The following is a 9,281-nucleotide window of genomic DNA, read 5'->3' as shown; positions in this document are numbered from 1 at the left end:
GAGCCACGTAAACGTATACGACCCGGAGCGAATGTTTTAATTAGCTTCCATGCAAAAATAAACCACAACAAAGTCCAACCCTAACAAGCTATTCAAATGGGAAAACAAAAGGGATTAGCCTCCAATGGGCCGGTGTCAAGAATTCATGGCTGGTTGTTTAGTGCAATTTAGTTTGGATAAATTGGGATAGGTAAACATCAGTTAACCTCCCGTCAATTAGTGCTCGAAAGTGAGTTCGAAACAGAGCAAGAATCTCTTGAAAGCCGCTCAAAACAAAAATATAATTTATCCTAAATGTTTGCCATCGTTTCGCTGTGCAGTATTAGCCTTCTTCGTAAATGTTCTGAGTGTTATTGGCCATATCTGTACCTGCGAGGGGTCCCATACACACGTACCTGCCCCTTTTAAGGCCCTTGTGTTACCTGTCAGTCATTAGAGCCGTCTGCGAGACAAATTGCCCGTTTCCGGATTGCCAATTTAACCAGGAATTTCTGGATTATTTTGGACCAGAAATAGAATGCAGGTGCTTTAATTATTGCGCACGGGCTCTATTTCCAGATAGAGTTTCTGGAACGATATACATATTATATGAGGATGGCAGTTGACGCGACTAACTCGATATAGAGTGCTTAGAGTTAAATTGTTGTTCTATCCGCATGAGTTCATTTAAAATGCATGGATATTTGAGTTGGGCTATTCACAAATCAAATAATCCAGCTATAAAGTACTGCATAGTACCGGGGCAACAAACAGAACCGAGCAATAATTTAATTCTAAAACAAACAAATTCAATAAATAAAACATCAATTAACGGTGTCTGAGGTTCTAGGCACATACCAGCGCAGCGTGCAGCCGAAATCCATTTGGGCCTCGCCGTCTCTGTTAAATATTATTAATTAAGCCGAAACTCTGACATAGAAAATTGATTCTCGAAACTCTTCTGGCTTATCTAAGCGAGGTGCTAAACAATTTAAAAGGTTTTTGGGAATGGATGGGGAATTTTTCATGTTTTTTTTGTTGATTGGATTGGGAGATCTTGAAGTCGCGTTTTTTTTATAATTTTTTTTCGTGCCTTCATTTCTTCTCTATGTTTCTCCGCGTTTTAAAAAATAAGAATCGACGAATTCTTGATATATGTATTTACGTAGTTGATCTACGCTGATGTGTAAATCAAGGAAAGGCGCCCCCTTTTTATCCGCCTCCATACTTTCACCTCTTTCCATAATGCTAACAATTTCTTGTTTTTTAAGGGTCGCAGCACCATCATCTTACAAAACAGTTCTACAAATGTTTTAAAAAAATTATTATGGAGCTATAAACACAGAACTGACGCCGTCTTATAACACATTTCAGTCCCTCAGAGTTTGAAACATTTTAAAATAATCTCGACGCCTCTATAAAGTTCAATTTTTAAATAGCTTAAAGTAATAGAATGAAACTTTCATTCAGTTTATCCAGCTCCTCCATTGATGTTCGTTAATGAGAAATGTAATTTGTGCTACTGAAACTTGTGCTAGTGGAAATTTATCCCAATAATAGGCAACCAGATTATCGAAATTTCAAACGACTTTATGACAAACTGAATGCGACTGATTCATGAATTTATTTTGCACCAAGGCCCACTGCTGTCTTTAGATTCGCGAAATGAATTCAAAAATTTAGCGTAAGAACTACCAAAAAATGTTCCAACTGTCTATATTTCTATATTTTTAGCACTCTTTTGATACCCTGTTGTCTCAACAGATATGTTTTATATTTTTGGCTAGTTGCTCCTATCGACGCTTTTTCTTACTTCATTCGCCATCAAGAGACCCTCTACTGACCTCTACTCCGCTAAGAGTACACCACTCTGTAGATATCTACGTATGTAGATTCAACAATCCGGATGTGTTCACATCAGGCACCAGAAGATTTCCTTTTCAAATAAACGTAACAAAACTTCGAAAAGGTTAATCTACAGGTAAACTACCAACCGGGCACTATACCACTGAGTCAAACAGTAAATATTCTCTTCTAGTCTTAGCCGTAATCTCTGTAATTACGAAAACATCAATAAGCCAAAGTAGCAGAGCTCAACGTATCCAAATATTTATCTTTATTTCGACGGCAAATAAGAGTAAATTTTCCGAGTATCGCCTTTTAGAAGATGGTGCACACGCAGGAGGGGTGAGGCCAAACACGGCGACTAATTAAAATCAGAAATATATTGTACGGCCTGGGCGTCCGCTGCAGCAGTCTGCACACCGTTATAAAACTTAATGGTGTTTAATATTTATCTTTTAAACTGTTTTAATCGCTTTATAAACATCGTATAACTTGGGTGATGGGAAATACGATATCTGCGCGTCGCTGACTGGCGCCCCTCAAGCTACACCGGGGTAGGATGGAAGCTATTATTGTTTCGGGTATTTGAACAGACACCGCAGGCCGAAAAAACTGCCTCTATTTTTACGGAATTCCATATGAGAAGAAACAATGTAATTTATGTATTGCGGAAGCAAAGAAGTGAAAAGCGAACGGAAACAGACGACTTAGGGAGATAACTATTAAGTGCTACTCCCTTAATGGAGTCTTGTTCCTCTCGCTATCGGCGCATTAATCTATTTTTTAATAACATGCCATCAGGGGTGGCTGGCGAACGCCCCTAAGATTAATATCTTTTCACTGACGGCAGCAAGAAGTCTCGGCTATTGTGCAAATGAATATTTCATGGACGATTCGATCTGGGAATTATTGTCATAGGGTCACTTTTTCAGGCAAATAATTTATTACTTGCAAGAGCGTAGATAAAAAGCAAATCTTGAATTTCAGCAAAAATCATAGGCATAAAACTCTATCTCAATTATAAGAACCCTACTCGATCAGGTGCATACAGCCTAACACATTCAAGGTGATTAATGAGTAGCGGCTCAACGCTACAACCCCTAAGAGAATGAAAAATGAAAGATATACCGCCTGAGTAAGTTCATTTTTTGAACGTGACATCATTAGCCATGAACCTGATAAGGAAAGCACCTACTCTGCACACAACAAATCACAATGCAGAGATATTTTTGGATGGATACGGGACCATCCAGGTAGGCCAGAATACTCATTATTTGACTGGCCGTAGCATGCCTTAAGATCTTAAAGCAAACCATTGGAATATTTGATCTCAAGATATATCACTATTTCTACTTTCTGTTTCCGCCCAATGAGCCGATTTTTTACTATTTAGGTGCAGATTATAACAGAGTACAGTTCTACGAGTGCCAACAACAGTGCAGTTGCAGAAAAAACCTTTTTCACTGAAGAAGCCCGGTTGCATATTTCCGGTCGTATAAATTCTCCGAAAATGAAAATGTGTTCAACAGAAAACCCTTATGCAATTTTGGAGAAGCCCCTACATCCAGGAAAGAGAGACTCTGGCCTGGAAGTAATGTGAACTAGTTAATTAGATTAAAAATACCAAGCGGGTTATTTTTTTAAAACTCGAGACGGTCTGGGTGGGATGAAAATGTGAGACTCATGAGGGTAGAAGAGAAAACGAGAGTAGGCATGAATAAAGTTACATCGAATACAACGCTGCTTAGAATGCCCTTCTAGAACCGACTGTTTAAATATCCATCCATCGGAAACGTACAAAGATTATTAGGTGCTCCACAACAGACCATCGTCTCTTTGAGACGCAAGAAAAAACGTACGGAATCGCCGCCAAAAATCTGCACCAAATTAATATCACAAAAGCCCTTTTTAAAACATAGAAAAAAAATAATGAAAATACGTGTTGCATAACAGAGCTGCCATCGTGAAATTCCATGACGTTATAAACCAAAACGCAGATATCAAAGGCTTCTCGGCATTCAAAGCAGAAGAGCACAAGCTCAAAGTTAATAAGTACAAAGAATTTCGTGCATTTGCTTATCTCAGAAGTTGCATGTCCTCGAGCAAACTGGGATGCATGCGTTTATTGCATTTCAAACAAAATGTGTTCTAGCGTGTACTACGAATCCAAAAGCTAAAATGTTGCATTATGGCCTAGAAAACTTACCCGTTGTAATCAAAACGCAAGACGAAGAATATGTGGCAAAGTTTGATTTCAAAGGGAACGAGCATAATGCCTAATGTAGTGCCTTTTCCCAGATGTACTTAGTCGAAAATATTAGTTGCCTGTGTCACGAGTTGGCGTGACAAAAAGATCGTCGTCAACTGTCTTTGAACGGTAATTAATTTAATGAGAAGAGGAAACCTCCTTTGGCGTTGATTCTTCAGGGACAGGAAAGAGAGCTGGAAATTTTATTAAGAGAGACGAGACGAGGCTCAAAGACAAAACGGGCGAAAGAAAACAAAAATTAATTAAGTAGTTCGCGAGAGACGATTTAATTATGAAACTTCTGCTCTTTGCCAGGACACCCTCCCTAGGGCCAGATGTGAGAAAAACTAGGCTTGCGTTTGGTTGGAGTTGGAGCGAAATGCTCTAAAAGGGGTAAAGTAATCGCAAACCAATGCTTGTAAACTAGAAGGCCTGCGGCCTTGCTAGAACATGCAGTGGTGTCTCAGTAGGAGCTGTTTTAATGCGAAATTAACAAATAATTAAATATTCAATTTAAATAGCTCAACAGTTGTCTCCTCTATTAGGGCACTAATCAATGAACAGTCTTTTTGTATTATTCTTGGTGGAGTATTGAAGCAATAAGCCCATTGAGCATCCTGCTGCATGTACACTAATCATATTAAAACGGGTCCAAAGAACCCATGATTTATGAAGAGCGTTGATTAACAAAATTTTAAGACCATCATTAAGTGTGCGTTTTATGCCGAACAGACAACGATTATTTTGAAGAAAAGGCCTCGTAAATGTTCAATGTTTGAAACACGTAAGCAGTGGAGCCATTGTTCGAGCCCGTAGACGAAATTAAATTGTCAAAAATCAACAACTGGAACAAAAAACGGAAGCGAACAGTGATAAATAACATATTCGACCCGTTAACACCCTGACTAATTATGATTTTTATGGGCTGAGCTACAATCAAACGATCCAGTGAGACTGTTTTGTAAGACGATCGGTTTTATTCAAAACAGATTCTCTTCTAGTGTCTGATCCCAACTTATTCGAGTTGTTTATTTCGGGAATACTTCACGGAATTTTGGCTTTTAAAATAGTCTTTAGCTGCATATTTTGTCAACTCGAATTTTGCCATATGTTTTATAGACAAAGCGTAAGCACAATATGACTACATCTTCATCAACAGAAAAGAGAGGAGGAGAGACGTCGGAAAACATCTTTGTCCTTGTGAAAGCTTGAATAGGTATTAGAGTTTCAACCCCTCAATTCCAGATGGTGTAACACTAGAAATGCTCTAACTTGAACAAAATTGTATCCGGGTCAGACTCCTCAAATCACCAAGTAGCAGAACGTGCAACTTGATTCTCCATGCACTGCAGTGTATGTGATTATTAGAAATCTCTACGCTATATCGTTCAATAATTTCACTAGAGAATGTTTCTCAGTTCTTCCCTGCTTCTAGTGAACTGCAACCTCTATTCGCTCTAAAATCTTTATGTTATGTCATTCAGTCTCTTATTTTTTGCTCTAGTTCATAAGTTTATTGTTTGGTGATGGACTAATTCAGATCGATGACAAATTTTTTTCAGAAGGTAATACTTTTTTATTTTCTTCTAAACGGAAAGGTGCCTTCGAAATTTACAGTTCTTTACTTGATCATAACCACTATCAGCAGTTGCCCGGAAATTAAGGTCTTTGGACGCTTCATCTGCTTCTTTTGATTCTTGCCCTCAAGTAACTTGCGTTTTTGCCTGCATTATTTGTCTGATGGAACTAACGAAGGAAGCTCTATTACTCAGATTCAAGAATTGTCCTCATGGAAATACATAACTCTACCACACATAACGAGAGATCAAGGTCATGTTGACGTACTCTAACGTAGACTATACTTTGTCAATATCATCGTCAATATCGTAAGAAAATTATTTATATATTTTGTGATTATTTTCGTGTTGTGGGAATTTTTTCCACTTCTCTGGGACAGCAGTAGGGCCTTTTCATGGAGACATCAACACTATGGGACCGCAGTAAGCAATGCAAATGTTGCATACTCCCAGAGTAAAGCTACATTAGACTTGTACAAGTTTATTTGGAGTTTAGTGGTTTATAGTAATTTTTCGCAAAACAAAAGCCCTGGCTTCCTCCTGCATTATTTACTTTGCGCCCCGAGTATGCTTTATCTCGGCGATGCAAAGCATACATTGTATATCAAACTAAAATAACCCTGCCCTGGGTGTCTAACACGGGGCCCATAAATTTCGGAATAATACCGGAAATCCCAACTTTCCTAAACTATTTCCCTGCTCCGCGAAATATCTTTTATGCGCTATACATGGCGCATTTTAAAACTTCTTCAAAGCTGATGGGCATCAGGAGGCAGAGCTATTCCATGTTGAGAGGAACATAGTTTTGTAAGTAAAAAAGTATGTTTACTGAATCGTCATTTGACAAACCGCATTTTAAACCGACCGTTTCGGTTGGCCTCGCAAATAAACGCTGACATAATAATACGCCATTCTAGATTCTAGAGTTCTATCCGTGGGCTTTGAGACATCAACACCGGGGCAAAGAAACCGGCACAAGCACGACGAAACCTTATATCAAAACGAGCAAGTCATCGGATTTCACACCGGCCTGTTGTCGTCTCTTTCCAACTCATTACGATCTACCTGTGCCCAGATTAAATATTCCTTTACGCTTCTAATGCCCCTCTAAATGAAATCAATGAACATCGGACTGATTTGCTGTCAATATGAATTAAACTTATCAGTGTGGGTTTATGTGGAGGTGTATTGTGTCTATACCAGGAGTTGTCAACAAATTTTCAATTTTCATTTTAAAAAAATCAAAACTCAGAGGGGCCCTTTGATCAAACGAAACATTTTATCATTTAAGAGATTCAGTTGAAACTTGCAGGACTGCATTTCTTCGTTATTTTTGCTCATGTGCACATCTCAAATTATGCCTATGTTCGCATATAATATTCAAAAATAATTTTCTTTAAGTAGCTCAATAATCTGAGGCTCTATTTTTATGTGGTTATTCTCCTCATGTCAAGAGCCATGATAAGCTTAAAATTACATGAAGGACCTTTTAATCTTCTAATTTTAAATAGAAAATGTTCCTTTCATCTTGATTTTACTGCTTTCATACTCATATATCCCCATATGCAAAAATCCATAGGATTGAAGTCGGGACTCCATGCAGGCCAAAGAATCTGGGATCCACGATCTATGAAGCAGTTGAGGAAATGTCTACTTGGATTATTTCTAAGCGGGAAGGACAAATGTGAAGGGATACCGTCTTGTTTGAAAGTCATATTTTGCCTGAAATTTAGAGGTGCATCTAAAAAGTTAGGCATCCAGAAAGTCTCGATATATAAAAGCTGCTTGGTTCGCGGACAAGATTTTATTAAAAAAACATTGGCATAGTGTGAAAATTATATCCAGCTAGAAGATCGCCTTCAAATGAATGTTGCACCAGTGCAACATTTTTATTATTGATCCATGACTTATTCCGATATTTTCCACCATTTTTTCTTTACCTATTTCTGGATTTTCAGCAATGTGCACTAAAATTTTCTTTTCCTGTTGTGGTGTAATCATTTTTGGTCGTCTCACAATATTTCTTTCGAGACACAAATAGCCGGTGTTATCTCGGTGGGCACTGTGTTAACTTAGGAAAGCTGTCGTTGCCCTATATACTATTATTTCACATTCACTCACTGTACAAACAATTATTTCAAAACTTCCCGAATGCTCCTAGTCATAAATATTCAATATGCAATTCTCTTGCAGTTATCAAATACTTGTATTTTATATTTTGACAGTAGAAACGTTCATTCTCACTGAGGGCGTTGAACTTCAACATATGAACATGTCATCCTTTTTGTCAATTACCATGTGTAGAGGCCAGTAATACCTGTTCCCAGCACTTTCATAGAATTCATCATTTTTTGTTGTTCTCCTCCTGTTTGCGGTAAACGAAAAGAAGCAGACTCCGTCTTTATTCAATCAGCATGCATCAGTGATCTTCATCAATCATCAGATCAGTCTCTTGAATTCAGCAAAAAGCTGCCAATATGATCTACTTTTTGTTTTAATAACTAAAAACATATTTGTATACAAATCTTTATAATTTTGTATGAGCTTTTCTTCTTCGATTTCTTCATTAACAAAGAGCATTAAACATATTAAGGTATGGCGCATTTGTCCTGATTTCAGTTTGTTTATGAAGATATCTATCCAATGCCACTAATGTTATTTCATTTTACTCAATTATTGCAGATTTAAAAACAATTATCTACTAGTAGGTTCTAAAAAGTTTCTAAAGATATTTGCCATCAAAATGCTCAATTATGGCGAGGTTGAAGAATAGCTTTGATGTAAAATGAATAAATGGGTAAATATCATTAAAGGTTTGAAAATCTTAATGTCTATACCTATTTCAAACAATCCATTATTCATACATTCCTTGATAATTCATGATTGTTCCTTGTATACCTAGTAATTTAATATTAAAGAGATGTAGCTATTACTAGGCTACGCCAAAAAGAAGAGTTTTTATTTAATTATAATGTTAGAGGTTTATATACTTAACTAAATAGGTATTCGTATTTTATTCTGTAAGAAGGATTAACTAGTGGGTGAACGGTTCTTCATGTGGTCAAAGTATACATTTCAGTAGGAAGAGGATCCCTACTACAAAATGTTAAAAAAATTCAGGAATTTGATAGATAAAGATATATTTTTTTGGTCGATAGATTATAGATAATCACGTACTAAACGGTTGTATGGTCTGTTGGGTTCTTAAACACAACGAAAACATATTAATAAAACGATTAAGGTATAGATTTCTCGATAAAGATAGAAACCTGAAACCTTTATGGTCCAAAGAATATTAGTTTTAGTAGCCAAAATTATAGCCTGCTTAATGCCATAACTTTAGGTAAACTTATTATAATGTAAATAATAGTTCAGAGGTTGCGTTATTGACTTCTTTTGATTATATTACGATGATTATGAGCTTATTTATAAGTGATGATCGGGTAGAATATTTTGATACTCTAGAAAGGCACGAGCCTTTGCAAGACTTTGGACACATTTCCATGATTGGTGGTCAACTCAAGACACTTTCAGCAAATATTCATATTTGTTTTTCCAGTTTTTTCCCAGCCTCAATCTACGAGTAAACCAGCGAGCTCGAGTTTTTTTTTTGTATACAAAAAGGTTCAGAG

This window comes from Euwallacea similis, chromosome 19, assembly GCF_039881205.1.
Source record: "Euwallacea similis isolate ESF13 chromosome 19, ESF131.1, whole genome shotgun sequence".
In the NCBI taxonomy this organism is placed as follows: Eukaryota; Metazoa; Arthropoda; class Insecta; order Coleoptera; family Curculionidae; genus Euwallacea; species Euwallacea similis.
This window is presented reverse-complemented; position numbering follows the sequence as displayed.